The sequence below is a fragment of the Schistocerca cancellata genome, chromosome 3 (genome assembly GCF_023864275.1).
Source record: "Schistocerca cancellata isolate TAMUIC-IGC-003103 chromosome 3, iqSchCanc2.1, whole genome shotgun sequence".
In the NCBI taxonomy this organism is placed as follows: domain Eukaryota; kingdom Metazoa; phylum Arthropoda; class Insecta; order Orthoptera; family Acrididae; genus Schistocerca; species Schistocerca cancellata.
The window spans coordinates 891,327,455-891,344,902 of NC_064628.1; positions in this window are offsets into that span (position 1 = coordinate 891,327,455).

Consider the following 17,448-nt stretch of genomic DNA (forward strand, 5'->3'; position numbering starts at 1 on the left):
TTTTTACTTTCTCAAATCTCATCGCCCAGCGCAGTGATCATGTGAATATTGTACTTTATTGATAATAGGATATAGATTTGGAAGTACAAAAAGGAATTGGAAGGGAATATGTACAACAAGTTTTCTGAAACAAGTATAAAAGAAACTTAAATAAAATAGCGCAGTCACATGTGATCCGAGAGGTATAGACATATTTAAAAAAAATAAAGAACAAATTATCAAATTATTAGTAATATATTTCCCACCTAAAAAGGAAAGTATTTTTTATGAAATAGCAAGTAAAAAAAGTTTTTTGCTCAGCTTGAGTATACAGGTGGACTACATGTGCCACTAAAGAAACTTGTAGAGTCGGGGAAGTTAACAAAGTGGTCGCCGAAAGTTAATCACTAACGTCTATAAAATGTCTACATGGAATATGAAGTGGCTCAGAAGGAGCAGCAAAAGTGATGCGAATCGAAAACACTATAGTTTATGCTTTCCACGATAGCAAATTTTGGTTGTAAATTCCCACGAAAGCTTATACTTACCATCATTTGTCTCACAATTTCAACTGTTCTGAACACAGTTAATAAAAGTAATAACACTTTAATAGAAAGAGAACAGTGGTGTCGCAACGATGGAATGCAACAAATTAGAACGACAAAATTCGTACACAAAATAACCGCAAACCATAAACTGAGAATTTCAAAACTATTTGAAGCACCTGGATAAATCTTCACATTAGTTGTTGCCAATTTTTACATTGCAAAATTGACACACGCGGTTAACTGTTACGAATTAAGTCAATTCCGTAATCAAATCGTTACTGAAAAGAAAATTGACCATTACAACACTTCAATTCCAAATTTCTTTCAGAAACTGCTTAGTTCTTTACTCTGATCTTTCCTGCTCTTTATTAAAATTCGTACCACGCACATTGCAGTGTGAAACTGTTTGAGGTACTTGCCCAGGTTAACGATGTGGCTATCAAGAGTTATACCCTATAATCTTATCCACCTTTTGAAAGAAAATTTTTTACAATTCTTATTTGGTGATAACGAACTTCATAGCCTGTTTTTTAGGTTAGTCGTTTGAATGGTTTCGTGTAAATGTCCATTTTTCCATATTTGGTTCAATGATATTGGGTGCCAGATTGTTATCAGACCTGTAGTTCGGTTAATTTGAAATGATATTAGGAGACCTAATCCTTATGCTGTTCCTTTAAAAAGTCCTATATATTTTTGTACTCTTCGAATGTTTTGGGACAGAATAGTCAGGCTGTCAGCAACAGTTCTTTTCTAACTTTAGTCGCTCCTAATTCGATTGATTAATTACTTGGAAGTTCCTATTTCCACACTTGCATTATTTTTTCTAAGGCACAGTTGGGATGCAACGGAGAGAATCATCACGTCGTTCCAGTCCTTTTTTGATTTGAAAGTCATCTGGAGTGTCTCCCCTGAACCTTACTTTAGACTGAAAAATGTAGCGTTTCTCTAGTAACTGTACTGGATTTGATGTTCACACCTTGCTTCTTCAGAATATGGAAGAGAGATTTACAGGCTACTGGTTCATAAAGGAGACGAGCTCCTTGCCACGTCGTGAAGTCTCAAGGTATCTCTATGTGCCGCCGTGGCAACCTTCACCTTATGGTCTCATGCGTATGCGTTGAGGAGGAGCATGTGTTCAGCACACTGCTCTCGCAGGCGATTTGCAGAAATTTACAGACGGTGGAGTCGCTGCTGCTCAGTCAAATATCTCCTCGATTAGCTTCTCTAGGCTGAGAGGATCCCGTACCAGTCCTCCCACTAATAAAAAAATCTCTGACATTGCCGGTAAACGAGCCCAGGTCTTTCACATGGTAGCCATATAAGCTGATTACTCAACTACGGAGGCGCACTATTGTGTAATCTGTCTTAAAATCTATAACGGACAGTCAAATGAGAACGACACGGATGTAAAAGTCAGGAAACTGTTTATAATTACACTACTGGCCATTAAAATTGCTACACCAAGAAGAAATGCAGATGGTAAGCGTGTATTCATTGGACAAATACATTATACTAGAACTGACACGTGATTACATTTTCACGCAATTTGGGTGCACAGATCCTGAGAAATCAGTACCCAGAACAACCAGCTCTGGCCGTAATAACGGCTTTGATACGCCTGGGCATTGAGTCAAACAGAGCTTGGATGGCGTGTACAGGTACAACTGCCCATGCAGTTTCAACACGATACCACAGTTCATCAAGAGTGGTGACTGGCGTATTGTGACGAGCCAGTTGCTCAGCCACCATTGACCACACGTGTTCAGTTGGTGAGAGATCTGGAGAATGTGGTGGCCAGGGCAGCAGTCGAACATTTTCTGTATCCAGAAAGGCCTATACAGGACCTGCAACATACGGTCGTGCATTACCCTGCTGAATTGAAGGGTTTCGCAGGGATCGAATGAAGGCTAGAGCCACGGGTCGTAACACATCTGAAATGTAACGTCCACTGTTCAAAGTGCCGTCAGTGCGAGGTGACCGAGACGTGTAACCAATGGCACCCCATACCATCACGCCTGGTGATATGCCAGTATGGCGATGACGAATACACGCTTCCAATGTACGTTCACCGCGATGTCGCCAATCACGGATGTGACCATCATGATGGTCTTAACAGAACCTGGATTCATCCGAAAAAATGACGTCATGCCATTCGTGCACCCAGGTTCGTCGTTGAGTACACCATCGGAGGCGCTCCTGTCTGTGATGCAGCGTCAAGGGTAACCGTAGCCATGGTCTCTGAGCTGATAGTCAGTCCATGCTGCTGCAAACGTCGTCGAACTGTTCGTGCAGATGGTTGTTGTCTTCCTAACGCCCCCATCTATTGACTCAGGAATCGAGACGTGGCTGCACGATCCGTTACAGCCATGCGGATAAAATGCCTGTCATCTCGACTGCTAGTGATACGTGTCCGTTGGGATCCAGCACGGCGTGCTCCTGAACCCACCGATTCCATATTCTGCTAACAGTCATTGGATCTCGAACAACGCAAGCAGCAACGTCGCGATACGACAAACTCCAATCGCGATATGCTACAATCCGACCTTTATCAAAGCCGGAAACGTGATCGTACACATTTCTCCTCTTTACACGAGGCATCACAACAACGTTTCACCAGGCAACGCCTGTCAACTGCTGCTTGTGTATGAGAAATCGGTTGGAAACTTTCCTCATGTCAAGACATTGTAGGTGTCGCCACCGGCGCCAACCTTTTGTGATTGCTCTGAAAAGATAATCATTTAAATATCAGAACATCTTCTTGCTGTCGGTTAAATTTCACGTCTGTAGCACGTCATCTTCGTGGTGTAGCTATTTTAATGGCCAGTAGTGTACAAAAGTGGTAGACGTATCGTTAGCTCATTTATCCCACTGTGAGAGAAGCCGTCCTGTGCCTTCTTGGAAAAATGTTTGCGGTTGCCAAGGGAAGGATGGTTGTACCTCTTCGTCCGAAGCAAATCGACAGCCGGATTGTCATTCTTCGGGTCTCCAAAAGCATTGAAATCGCACAGAGAGAGAGATCGGGACTGTATGATGTGTGAGGGCTTCCCAGGAAAGCTTCTGCAGCGTATTCGAAACAACTTTGGCAAAACTTCAGCGGGCCCACAAAACCGTAAACCGCAGTAGTAAACATTTTTCCATGAAGGCATTGACCGACTAGTCCCACAGTCGGATAAACACATCAACAAATATGGCGAAATAATAAATAGTTTACTCACTTTTTGATCTGTCTTGTTTTCATTTGACTAAGACAGAAACTAGATTCTTATTATAGCCTAAAAAATAGTTCCCGAAATAAAATTTGTTATGGACCAGATCTATTTGCCGTGAAACCTGCATGATTATCGACAAATTCAGCATCTTTATATACATGAAATGTATTCGCAGATGCTAATGTGGACAACCATCAGCTGGATACTGGAATGAGGACAGTGAAAGTTTGTGTCGGACAAGGACTCTAACCCGGTTTTCCCGCTTATTGCGAGCTGTCGCCTCACCCATCTTCTTTTTTTTGCGCTAATATGAAACTTCGTGTCAGATTAAAACCATATATTGGACCGTGTTCATTGTGTTGAACATCAACCCTGAACATTCCAGCTGCGCGGGGAACCTCGTAACGCACTTCCCAAGAAATTATAAAAATATTGTTGGTATGTCGGCCTGCCACAATCGCCGTATGTCGATCATGCAGGTGCTTCCAAAGTCCAGCATTTTCTTCGCTCCGCCACGAAGCAGATAATGCAACGCTAAGGCTCGTATCCATGTCGCCGCGTTCGTCTTGGCTCGTGAGTAGTAAGTTCTGGCCGGAAAAAGAACTAATGTAGGGTCAGTGGCTTGTTGTCCAACACGGAGAAGGAAGGAAATCATCTTCGTCACTAGGTGACACACTTCTGCAGAGAGGCCGCACATAAGACGTCGGGCGCCTTCGTCCCTAACCTGACATAACTGGGAGTTCAGCATTTTGATGGCGTGGAGGCGGAATATGGCGACTTGTTTACCGTTAATCACCTGGTACCATGTCGTTCGTGTTTCTGTGCTAAGGGTGGGGTATGGTGAACTTTCCGCCATATCACCAGCCATTGGATTGTGGGGTGCCGTGCTTCCAGGGTTGTGGGTAAGGGGGCGGGGGGGGGGGGGGGGCGATGCGCCAGTTCGTGAGTAGATATAGCGCGCTGTCGGTGGTCTGTTGACACGGAGGAATGTCACAACGTAGAAAAGAAAATCTCTGATATGATGAAATGGTTGGGAAGTGTTCTTCACCATCGCCGGTGGAATTCGAGAAGCTGATGAGAGTCCATCTACCAAGAGTCCCAACAGACTCGGCTGTTGTCTATTCCACATTTTCAAAATCGCACTGAGATAAAAGGCCACCTTACGATCGTGAACGTGTATGAGCCCGAAGCCTCACCTACCCATGCGTAAGGGCAGGGCATAATATCGAACCTTAAAGAGTAATCCCGTGCTGACGAAGTTTCCAAATGCTGGCAGTGTGCATCAAGCGATCGTCTTCGGCGTCGGAAAAATTTATTCGCGATGAGGGTATTTATGTAGACGACTCGTTCAATCATGTCTAAGATGCGCAAGGTTTACGCTATGACACCATTCCGGACCATTTGGAGGAACCTCTTGAAGTTTATCGCCGCTGTGCGTCTCTCTCCATTTGTAAAGACGATCCCCAGACAGTTTATATTGTGCCGTATGTGGATTGGTGCAACGCAGTCATCAGGTAGTCGAGGACGAACGATTTGTCTACGTTCATATGGCTATCCGTAGCAGCACCGTATCTATTGATCCAGTCCAACGCAGCGTTTGTCTCGTTGCCAGTCCGCACTTCCAGTAATAGCCCGTCTGAATACACCTTGGACTCAAAAGTATGTCCACGTGTCCTTACTCATTTCAAGCGTTGGTGAAGGCTGATGAGAAGTGGTTCAAGAGCAAGTGTAAAAATTGGAAATTTATGGTAAGGTGTTACGGGACCAGACTGTTGAGGCCATCGGTCCCTAAGCCTACACACTACTTAATCTAACTTGAACTAACTTCCGCTATGGACAACACACACACCCATGCCCGAGGGAGGACTCGAACCTCCGACGGGCTGAGCTGTACGGACCGTGACAAGGCGCCCTAGAACGCGTGGCGACCCCGCGCGGCAAGGGCCAGTACGTATATGATCGTGCATAAGAGGCAACCTTGCTTATCGATCCCGTAATTGTAAGGGGCTTCACCAATCGGCCGCCGCGCTGTCTGAGGCACCTTGTCACGGTCCGGACGGCTCCTCCCATCGGAGGTTCGAGTCCTCCCTCGGGCATGGGTGTGCGTGTTGTCCATAGCGTAAATTAGTTTAAGTTAGATTAAGTAGTGAGTAAGGTTAGGGACCGATGACATAAGCAGTTTGGTCCCACAAGATCTTACTACAAATTTACAAATTTTACAATCGGCCATTAAGAAGCACTTTAGAGGTGGCTCCGTGCAGTGACCGCACCACCGTGGCGATCTAGAGCTAGGGGAACTTCACATATGTCAACACTTCAGTTATGCAGGTATGACTGACAGTGTCAAAGGCTCGGACGAAATCTGTGGATATCAGAGCGCCCCGTAGTCGACTTACTTTCGCCAATGCGATCGAATCGCGGTATTCGCCGAGTGCCGTCCGAATTTTGCTATCGCCGCGTAGGGATGCTGGTCAAGTGACGCCACGCGATGCAGTATTCCAATAAGCCGCGCCAGCATCAATCTGGTAAAAACTTAAAATCACAGTTAAGTAGTGCTAGTGGGTGGTAGTCTCTAAGTCGTGTGCCGCCTGAAGGTTTTGATATTGGGATGGTCAGCACCTCTACATAGGTAGGTGGACGTGGGACGTCGGCAGACATTACTGCACGGCAGATTTCAGTCCAACAGGGAGTCATAAAGTGTTGAAATGTCCGATAGAACACCAAGTGTATACCGTCCGGCCTCGGCGACTTATTGGGCGCCCCATTGCCTATAGCTTATATCGCTTCGTCCTCATTAATTTCCACCAATAGTACGGCGTCCGCCTCTTGATCAAGCGTGCCAAAGAGCTTGCAAGTAACGTGTTTTAGGGCCACCTGTCGTGTTCTGCTTCGTTATTTAAACGAGTATAATAGTCAACGAAAGCATTTGCTATGTCGTTTTGTGTCGTGCGCCATCCTCTGTGTCAAAGGTATGTATTTGCACTCTGCGCCGCTTATGTTGATTAATGATACTGTGTGGTGTTCGCTCGCGACCCGATCGGGTGTCCTCGCGCGGACCGCAACTCCTTCCAGATGAGTACGCATAACAGCAACGATCCTTGCTGTGGCTCTTTGTACCACCACCTGTCGTTCAGGAGACGGGGCCTGGTGGTTCATTATCGTAGTATCGTGAAACAGAAGTTTAAAGACTGCCGTCCCCACTATGAGTGTTCGCGTCCCAACACGATCAATTGACTCCGTATCGCTGGTTTGATACATTCCAAATATCAGGGTAAAGTCGAAGGGCGTATCCGTCGACGCCAGTCACTAGATTGCCAGACTTCTTCAATAATTTTGTAAGACTCTGGAGCTTTAAGGCGGGCTACATTCGGTTTTCATTGGTCGCAGCATCGCCACACCTTTGTCTCTGAAGAGCAATCGTGCAGATAGTACAGATTGGTCGGTAATGCCTGCAGGCCATAGGTCTGCATCATGGATGTCACGCTGAAGGCGGCGCGTAATGTAGACGAGATCTATGCCGCTGGTGGAGTGGCTAGTTACGTACATATATCCGGTTCGATCTCCATGGATATGTTCCTATGAATCTACCAGCTGAAGATCTTCTACCAATGTTCTCAATTATCGGCACAGTTTATAACGTGAGAACTGATCCTTGGCTTCAGCACACAACAGTCACTGAGGATGTAATGAGAGTCCCGTCCTATAAAGAGTGAGGCTATTTCCTCCGCGGAGAAGCGTGTTCCGTCACTTCGTTTGTCCGTACCTGACGGTGCCTAGACGTTTATAAGCCGCACTTCAGGTACACAGCCAACCGGGTAAAAATGGCAGGTAGGTGACGTCCGCCGCTACGTTGCCTTCCATAACAATTATCGATTTCCCATTACCGGTTTCTGAAGCTGGTGAAATCAAGTTGTCGTAGCCACAGAGGGACGAGAATTCGTCGACGTATTCTTCCTGTAAAAGGGTGATATCAATTTCTGCCACAAGCAGCATATCTGCGAAAAAGGTCGTCTTGACCCGTGATCATATTAGTATTAATGGATACGATGCGGAATGCTGGTTGACGTCCTATGTGTTGTGGGACGTGCATGTTAGCCATGGCCAGTAATAACGTGCTCCGTGGGGGGTGTTGCCTTAACTGTGGTACTCGCGGTTGTAGGCGGCTGGATTTCCTCACTGTCATCAGTCCAGTTCTGCCAAGACGACTCCTGCCGCCGGACCTTCGCAGCCTCCGCTATTACGGCCATGTCTTTCTCTATTGTGCCTAGTTCTGGGACTTCCTCGGTATCTGCCTGAAAGGTCTCGATGGTGGAGGGAAGGCTTTCGCATTCGATGGTACAGGGTGGGGCAAATAAAAGTGGTTGGGAGAACTGAGTTGCAAAGTATGCAGAAACACAGGGGAGGAAAGGAAATACGGTACTGACCTGACTATAGTAGATGTTGAAAGTGACCAACATTCATCTTCTACCACTGGGGCCTGGTCAGCAAGTTGCTGAAGGTGGATCAAATCTGGACTGCTGGAATTACTGCAGGTCTTGAAGGCTGAGAGTATTGAGAGCTCCCAATAAAGAGTAATCGCACACTGACAGATGAGATGAACTGTGTGCCGAGGTAGGGCCGCGACCGGATTCACCTTTGCTAACAAGCTTGTCAGGCGTCAAGATTGTGTAAATGTGCTCCAAGTTAGGCCAGCTGTATAGACAGTTCCTTCATCCTGTTGGAAGTAACGTATAGGTCTTTGCCTCCTCCGTTAAGATTGCCACAATTACACGTATAGTCGTATCCACTGTCTGGGCCACTTTTATTTGTCCCACTGCGTATAACGTTAGTCTTCGTCGGAGACCCCAGCACTTTCTACTGTGCAGTCTTCATCGTCTGCCCGTTCTCGTTCACCTTCTCCCGTACTGGGAAAGCAATCGTTCGGTGACGTGCGACGTCTTTTCTTTCGCCGCTATGGCGACCACTGTTCTCGCTGTCGTACATCCATCTCCTTGCGAACATTCTTTCCACTGTCGTACATCCATCTCTATATCCGTATTCCGTCTGGAAGCCCCGTCGTCTTGGAAGACGGGGACAAAAGCGGCCGTCGGTACCACCAGCTGGGTACTTCCATACTCGTCTCCGATCACGCGACGTCGGACTTCTGGTTCAGCTGCTCAGCGGCGCGTTCCTTCCTTGGCATCTCGGACGCATTGTCATTGACCTGTGTCGTCCATTCCACGGGGGCGTCCGTCATTTGGTACTGTGGAACGTGCAAGGGGTCTCTCTTCGGAAGGCGGCAGCGTAGGAAAGAGGCAAGGATGCTGTCGTGGTTGGGGACACATCTTCGCCCCTCGGTACTTGAATTATTCTCTTTGGACGCACTCTGATAGTACGTGGCCCTCCTTGCCACAACCACAGCAGGTCTTGGGCTGCCCGTAGTAAATAAACACCGCTCTAAAGCCACCAATAAGAACGTTAAGATGAAACATGCCTTCTAAGCTAGATACGAACTTGTCTCATCCTTTTATAAACTAGCCGATTATCCATGTAATCGCTTCTGCTTCCGCTGAGCTTCTTTGTCGTGACCGAGATCATTGGTGCAAGGGAGGGCTCCGCCAATGAGATCTTAAAGAGCAGTTACTGACCGCTTGGCTTGCAAGTTCAAGTTCGTTCCATTCCTTTCGACACCGGATGGAGGTGTGCTTTTTGCCTGTGTGTGTTACGTGTAGTAATGAATGGGTTGCTCTGAATTATATTGCGAAATAAGGAGAGTGATGTGGGTGTGCAGACTTGAGTTTGTGTATATGAGGTTTTGCTGAGAATTGTGTAATTTCTCCGTGGGTCTGCTCTGGAAGACAAGAAATGTGTCTGTATAATTAAGAACACATACACTGGATAAGGAATTTCTTTTGAGTGCTGAAGCAATATGAACACCAGAGTGGAGGTAGCGGTTACGATTCCTGCGGGGCAGTTCCCGCTCTACTTACGTGGTGTATTTGATCCGTAAACGTATTACGCGACCAAGTGTTCCATTCACTGAAGGTTCCCTGCACTGTGTGCTCAGTGGGTGAAATCCCTGTCTGGCGGTGCCTTTGAGTACCACGTGGGTTTTGTATTAGTAACTACCATTTTACTTGTAAAAGTATTTGTGTCAGTCTTGCAATACTCATTCTTTGTTACAAAATCTATGACATTTATTTGCACGTCGTTCCGCCTGCAAAATTAATTACGAAGTGTATTTTTATGGCGTTTACTTATGAAAGACATGAGGCATGGTGCACTTGTATTGTACAGATAGTGTAGTAAGTTACGGCCCGGCCGGTGTGGCCGTGCGGTTCTAGGCTCTTCAGTCTAGAACCGCGTGACCGCTACGGTCGTAGGTTCGAATCCTGCCTCGGGCATGGATGTGTGTGATGTACTTAGGTTGGTTAGGTTTAAGTAGTTCTAAGTTCTAGGGGACTGATGACCACAGATGTTAAGTCCCATAGTGCTCAGAGCCATTTGAACCAATAAGTTACGTTTTGTACCATCAGCATGATCGTTATTTTCATGAGAATAATTAATGCACTAGACAGATTTTTCAAAACAAAAAGAGTTGCTGCGAGATTCTAGTACATTTATTACAGGTTCCAGAAGGTAAGTTTGCCTAAATAACTGCGGACCTGCAGTGGCGGTGCCGCGAGTAGTGGCGATAACACGAGCAGACAGCCTGTGTTCTCAGTTCACTAAAAAAGGCGTTCTCTACAGCATTATAAGCAAGAGACGAACACTCTCCTAACACTCGCTTCCCCTGTGAGGAGTAATGAAAGAAACGTTCAGATAATCACATGCTAGTATCTGCGAAAGGGAATTTGTGTACCTTTAAATAACATCAAATGCTCAATTAATCGTTGCGCTAAGAAGGTTTGCCTGTGTTAAGACTATACCTGAAATCAAATTGCGATGCAAAATTATTGAACGATTCGAAGCACTTGGATAATGATGAAGTTTGGTTTGTGGGGCGCTCCACCGCGCGGTTACCAACGCCCGTAAAAATTCCTAACGTTTGCTCAGTCCAGTCTCGCCACGTTTCAGGAATGATGATGAAATGATGAGGACAACACAAACACCCAGTCATCTCGAGGCAGGTGAAAATCCCTGACCCCACCGGAAATCGAACCCGGAACCTCGTGCTCGGGAAGCGAGAACGCCACCGCGTGACCACGAGCTGTGGACCGAAGCACTTGGAGGAAAGGGGATATTTTCAATAGGGCAAAATTCTGGGTGATTTTCAGCCCAACTTGGTTCATTTTAACCAGCAAAGACGTCTCAAAAAGTACCCTGTATTTGTGGAACGCTTAATTCTCTTTTTATGTGTGTGGGAACAAACCTCAAGATGAATAAACAAATTCTTAGCTTCCGTGAAGAAAGAGATCTTCCTATAAAGTTTTTATACTGATCGAATGGTACCACCCTTCAGACAATCTTAAACAGTCGGTGCCGCAAGGCCTACAGCGAGAAATATGAAAATAATTCTTGATCGCTTATTGGTTCAAGGAAACGTTTGGTTTAATTAGATCGTCGCAGACGATGCAGACGAAATGGGAAGTAAGCGTAAATTCTACTTTTCAAGACTGTAGTTGTACAGATATCATTTATGGAACTACACGGTCAGCATCACAGTAAACCCATTACCTTTTCGGCAGTTGCTTTTCGGACACAGACTGTGATGGACGTTTTCTATAACATTGTTTCGACTCAGACAACGTAAATGATATAAATAACTTCTTAGCAATTCTACTTCAGATGACCTCTTCGAATAGAAATATGAACTGTAGATTAAAACTGAAGAAACTACAAAAAGGTGGGAATTTAAGGAAATGGGACCTGGATAATCTGAAAGAACCAGAGGTGGTACAGAGTTTCAGGGAGAGCATAAGGGAACAAATAACAGGAATGGGGGAAAGAAATACAGTAGAAGAGGAATGGATATCTTTGAGGGATGAAATAGTGAAGGCAGCGGAGGATCAAATAGGTAAAAAGACGAAGGCTGGTAGAAACCCTTGGGTAACAGAAGAAATATTAAATTTAATTGATGAAAGGAGAAAATATAAAAATGTAGTAAATGAAGCAGGCAAAAAGGAATACAAACGTTTCAAAAATCAGATCGACAGGAAGTGCAAAATGGCTAAGCAGGGATGGCTAGAGGACAAATGTAAGGATGTAGAGGCTTATCTCACTAGGAGTAAGATAGATACTGCCTACAGGAAAATTAAAGAGACCTTTGGAGAAAGGAGAACCACTTGCATGAATATCAAGAGCTTTGATGGAAACCCAGTTCTAAGCAAAGAAGGGAAAGCAGAAAGGTGGAAAGAGTATACAGATAGTCTATACAAGGGCGATGTACTTGAGGACAATATTATGGAAATGGGAGAGGATGTAGATAAAGACGAAATGGGAGATATGATACTGCGTGAAGAGTTTGACAGAGCACTGAAAGACCTGAGTCGCAACAAGGCCCCCGGAGTAGACAACATTCCATTAGAACTACTGACAACCTAGGGAGAGCCAGTCCTGACAAATCTCTACCATCTGGTGTGCAAGATGTATGAGACAGGCGGAATATCCTCAGACTTCAAGAAGAATATAATAATTCCAATCCCAAAGAAAGCAGGTGTTGACAGATGTGAAAATTACCGAACTGTCAGTTTAATAAGCCACAGCTGCAAAATACTAACGCGAATTCTTTACAGACGAATGGAAAAACTGATAGAAGCCAACCTCGGGGAAGATCAATTTGGATTCCGTAGAAATGTTGGAACACGTGAGGGAATACTGACCCTACGACTTATCTTAGAAGAAAGATTAAGGAAAGACAAACCTACGTTTCTAGCATTTGTAGACTTAGAGAAAGCTTTTGACAATGTTGATTGGAATACTCTCTTTCAAATTCTGGGGTAAAATACAGGGAGCGAAAGGCCATTTACAATTTGTAGAGAAGAATGCTGAAGATTAGATGGGTAGATCACATAACTAATGAGGAAGTATTGAATAGGATTGGGGAGAAGAGACGTTTGTGGCACAACTTGACCAGAAGAAGGGATCGGTTGGTAGGACATGTTCTGAGGGATCAAGGGATCACCAATTTAGTACTGGAGGGCAGCGTGGAGGGTAAAAGTCGTAGAGAGATACCAAGAGATGAATCCACTAAGCAGATTCAGAAGGATGTAGGTTGCAGTAGGTACTGGGAGATGAAGCAGCTTGCACAGGATAGAGTAGCATGGAGAGCTGCATCAAACCAGTTTCAGGACTGAAGACCACAACAACAACAACAACCATTATCCAAGAGCAGGACCCCAAAAAGGAAAATACGGAAAAAGGGACAGGAATAAGACACATCGTAACAGATCAGAAAATGCTTCGAAAATGCTTTCTTTCCCTTTGTTCGGACCCTTTCTCGTCATATTAGGGTCGTTGTATTCCCCTACTGCGTTTTGTGTAGGAATGGCGTACATTGTAGAAACCTCGGATTTTTGTAGAAAATTAACGTGACGAGTACACCGAGAAGTTTTAATACGGCAATGAACATTGCCCGCAATTTCCAAAACGTGGGTTTCGTATAATTTATCCATGCAATTTAACTTCATAATTGCTTTTAACGCTGCTTCGGTTGAAATTCGCTTAATTTCACTGCACAACATTATCTCTCTCTCTCTCTCTCTCTCTCTCTCTCTCTCTATCCATCTATCTCTCTCTCTCTCTCATCCTATCACTTTTTTTCAGTCAATTATCTGACTCTGATTAAAACACAGAGGGTTGTCCGTTCTGCTGGTGCCCTCAAGCGCAGAGAGTACAAATTATTTGCCGTCTTCTTGGAGAAACCACAACGGAGGAAAGAACTGACGTACATGAGGGCTTGTATTACTCACTTTAGAATATTTTCTGGGAACTAAGTTATCAAGCGAAGGAAGTCACCACTGACACATTACAAATGTGGAAGCCCTTAAAAAGCTACTACACTCGCAGAAAAAAATCGCAGTACCGAAAAGTGATGTAGAGTAATGAAATTTTGGGAATATATTTCTCTGGCTAACATATTTAAATGATTAACACGGCAGTATCACAGGTTGACGTAATTGCGACATAAGCCATTGCAAATGTTAAATGTTAGTACGATAACAACGAGTGTAACGGCCAGAATGTTGCGCACAAGTCTACATACACGTGTATGCATTGTGTTGAACGGGTGGCGGGTATCAGTTTGTGGGATGGAGTTTCATGCCTGTTGCAATTGCTTTGTTGATACGAGGGCGGTTAATGTTGTTTGTGGATAACACTGGATTTGTCGTCGGCTGGTGTCCCACACGTGCTCGATTGGAGACAGATGTGGTGATCAGGTAGCCAAGGAAACATGTCGACACTCTATAAAGCATGCTGGGTTACAAGTACGGTATGTGGCCGAGCGTCATCCTTTTGGAAATCACCCTCTGGAATGCTGTTCATGAATGGCAGCACAACAGGACGAATCACCCGACTGACCTACAAACTGGCAGTCAGTTTGGTGTGGTACCACGAGTGTGTTCCTGCTGTCATAGGAAATTGCACCCAGCCATAACCTTAGGTGTAGGTCCAGTGAGTCTACGCCGCAGAAAGGTTGGTTGTAGGTATTCACCGACCGGCGTGGCCGAGCGGTTCTAGGCGTGACAGTCTGGAACCGCGCAACCGCTACGGTCGCAGGTTCGAATCCTGCCTCGGGCATGGATGTGTGTGATGTCCTTAGGTTAGTTGGGTTTAAGTAGTTCTCAGTTCTAGGGGACTGATGACCTCAGAAGTTGAGTCCCATAGTGCTCAGAGCCATTTGAACCATTTTGTAGGTGTTCACCTCGCCTCCTTCAACCAACACTCAGCAATCACTGGCACCGAGGCAGAGGCAGCTTCCAACAGAAAACACAACAGACCTCACGCCGCCCTACAACGAGTTCTCTCTTGATACCACTGAATTCGCAAGTGGCGAGTTTGGGGCCAGTGGAATACACTTACAGCGCATTTGGCTCGAAGCTGTCCTTGAAGTAACCAATTTCTAACAGTTCGTTGTGGCACTGTGCTGCCGACTGATGCTCAAATATCTGCTGCAGATGCAGTACGATGTGCCAGAGAGATACTCCAAATGGTTCAAATGGCTCTGAGCACTATGGGACTTAACATCTATGGTCATCAGTCCCCTAGAACTTAGAACTACTTAAACCTAACTAACCTAAGAACATCACACACATCCATGCCCGAGGCAGGATTCGAACCTGCGACCGCAGCAGTCGCTCGGCTCCGGACTGAGCGCCTAGAACCGCTAGACCACCGCGGCCGACTAGGGATACTCCGAAGACGGTTGCCTTTCCTCTGGTAGTGCCACTTAGCCGTCTAGAACCCGGGCTTCTTGCGAACGTACGTTGTGACCACCGCTGCCAGTAGTCACAAACAGTGGATGCATTCCTGCCAAGTATTTTTGCCGTATCGCAGAAGGAACATTCAGTTTTTCGTAGCCGTATTACACGACCTTGTTCAATCTCAGTGGTATGTTCATGGCGTCTTTGTCGCCTTAAAAGCATTCTCGACCAGCATCAACTCACCATGTCCTCTCTCAAAGGTAACTATCACCCATGACCGTTACGGCGTATATTTAAAGTAAACATGGTTTGCATCCTCATAGTGGCGCTACTAATGCCAGTCTCATGCGACTGGCGTGAAATTTAAATATACATAAACTTCCAGATGTAGAAACACGCTTACCAACTTTCGTTTTGGTCGCACATCTTCTTGTTGTTGTGAATTCTCTTTCCGTCAGTGTATGTTAACCGAGTGAGACTGTGGCAGCATGGCCTTTGTTCCTGTTTTTATGCGATTGGGCGCTGATGACCACGCTGTTTAGCGCCCTAAAACCGCAAACGACACACACACACACACACACACACACTCGTCCATCGTTCTGCTGACATCGAACTTACCCACCTGCGTGAGTTCTTCAGAGACACCGCCTGTCCTCAAGCGATGTATAACGTTCCTCAATTGAAAGCAGTTGTGTAAAAACAAGCTGCACTACTCGTATCAACATATTGTGTGGAATTAACTGTCTCATGGCTGTAAAGAGGGTTCGTTCTATTAGGCCCAGCTACGCAGTTCCAGAAATGAAAGTACGAAGATAAACACAGTGTGTACTAATTGTTTCTCACCAATGCGCTCTGTGTCTGTCTATATCTCTCTCTAGGGGTCAGCTTAAGCTCTGTACTAGCGACATGTCATTCAAGGAACGGTTAATAAGCAGTTTGAAAATACACATTATCTTTAATACACTACTGGCCATTAAAATTGCTACACCAAGAAGAAATACAGATGATAAACGGGTATTCATTCGACAAATATATTATACTAGAACCGACATGTGATTACATTTTCACGCAGTTTGGGTGCATAGATCCTGAGAAATCAATACCCAGAACAGTCACCTCTGGCCGTAATAACGGCCTTCATACGCCTGGGCATTGAGTCAAACAGAGCTTGGATGGCGTGTATAGGTACAGCTGCCCATGCAGCTTCAACACGATACCACAGTTCATCAAGAGTAGTGACTGGCGTATTGTGAGGAGCCAGTTGCTCGGCCACCATTGACCAGACGTTGTCAATTGGTGAGAGATCTGAAGAATGTGCTGGCCAGGGCAGCAGTCGAACATTTTCCGTATCAAGAAAGGCCCGCACATGACCTGCAATATGCGGTCGTGCATTATCCTGCTGAAATTTTGGGTTTCGCAGGCATCGAATTAATGGTAGAGCCACGGATCGTAGCACGTCTGAAATGTAGCGTCCACTGTTCAGAGTGCCGTCAATGCGAACAAGAGGTGACCGCGACGTGTAACCAATGGGACCCCATACCATCCCGCCGGGTGATATGGCAGTATGGCGATGACGAATACACGCTTCCAATGTGCGTTCACCGCGATGTCGCCAAACACGGATGCGACCATCATGATGCTGTAAACAGAACCTGGACTCATCCGAAAAAATTATGTTTTGCCATTCGTGCACCCAGGTTCGTCGTTGAGTACGCCATCGCAGGCGCTCCTGTCTGTGATGCAGCGTCAAGGGTAACCGCAGCTCCGAACTGATGGTCCATGCTGCTACAAACTCGTCAAACTGTTCGTGCAGATGGTTGTTGTCTTGCAAATGTCCCCATCTGCTGACTCAGGGATCGAGACGTGGCTGCACGATCCGTTACAGCCATGCGGATAAGATGCCTGTCATCTCAACTGCTAGTGATACGAGGCCGTTGGGATCCAGCACGGCGTTCCGTATTACCCTCCTGAAACCACCGATTCCATATTCTGCTAACAGTCATTGGATCTCAACAAACGCGAGCAGCAATGTCGCGATACGATAAACCGCAATCGCTATAGGCTACATACAATCCGACCTTTACCAAAGTCGGAAACGTGATGGTACGCATTTCTCCTCCTTACACGACGCATCACAACAAAGTTTCACCAGGTAAAGCCGGTTAACTTCAGTTTGTGTATGAGAAATCGATTGGAAACTTTCCTCACGTTGTCGTTGTCGCCACCGGCTGAATAATGTACCGCGAAATATGAAGCAATAAGTTCTCTTTGAAAAAGCCATTTATTCTTTGATTTTTGAACTTTATCACATTTATTGCTTCATATGTTTTACATAATACGATTCAACGTAACGAATATAGTGCTTATACG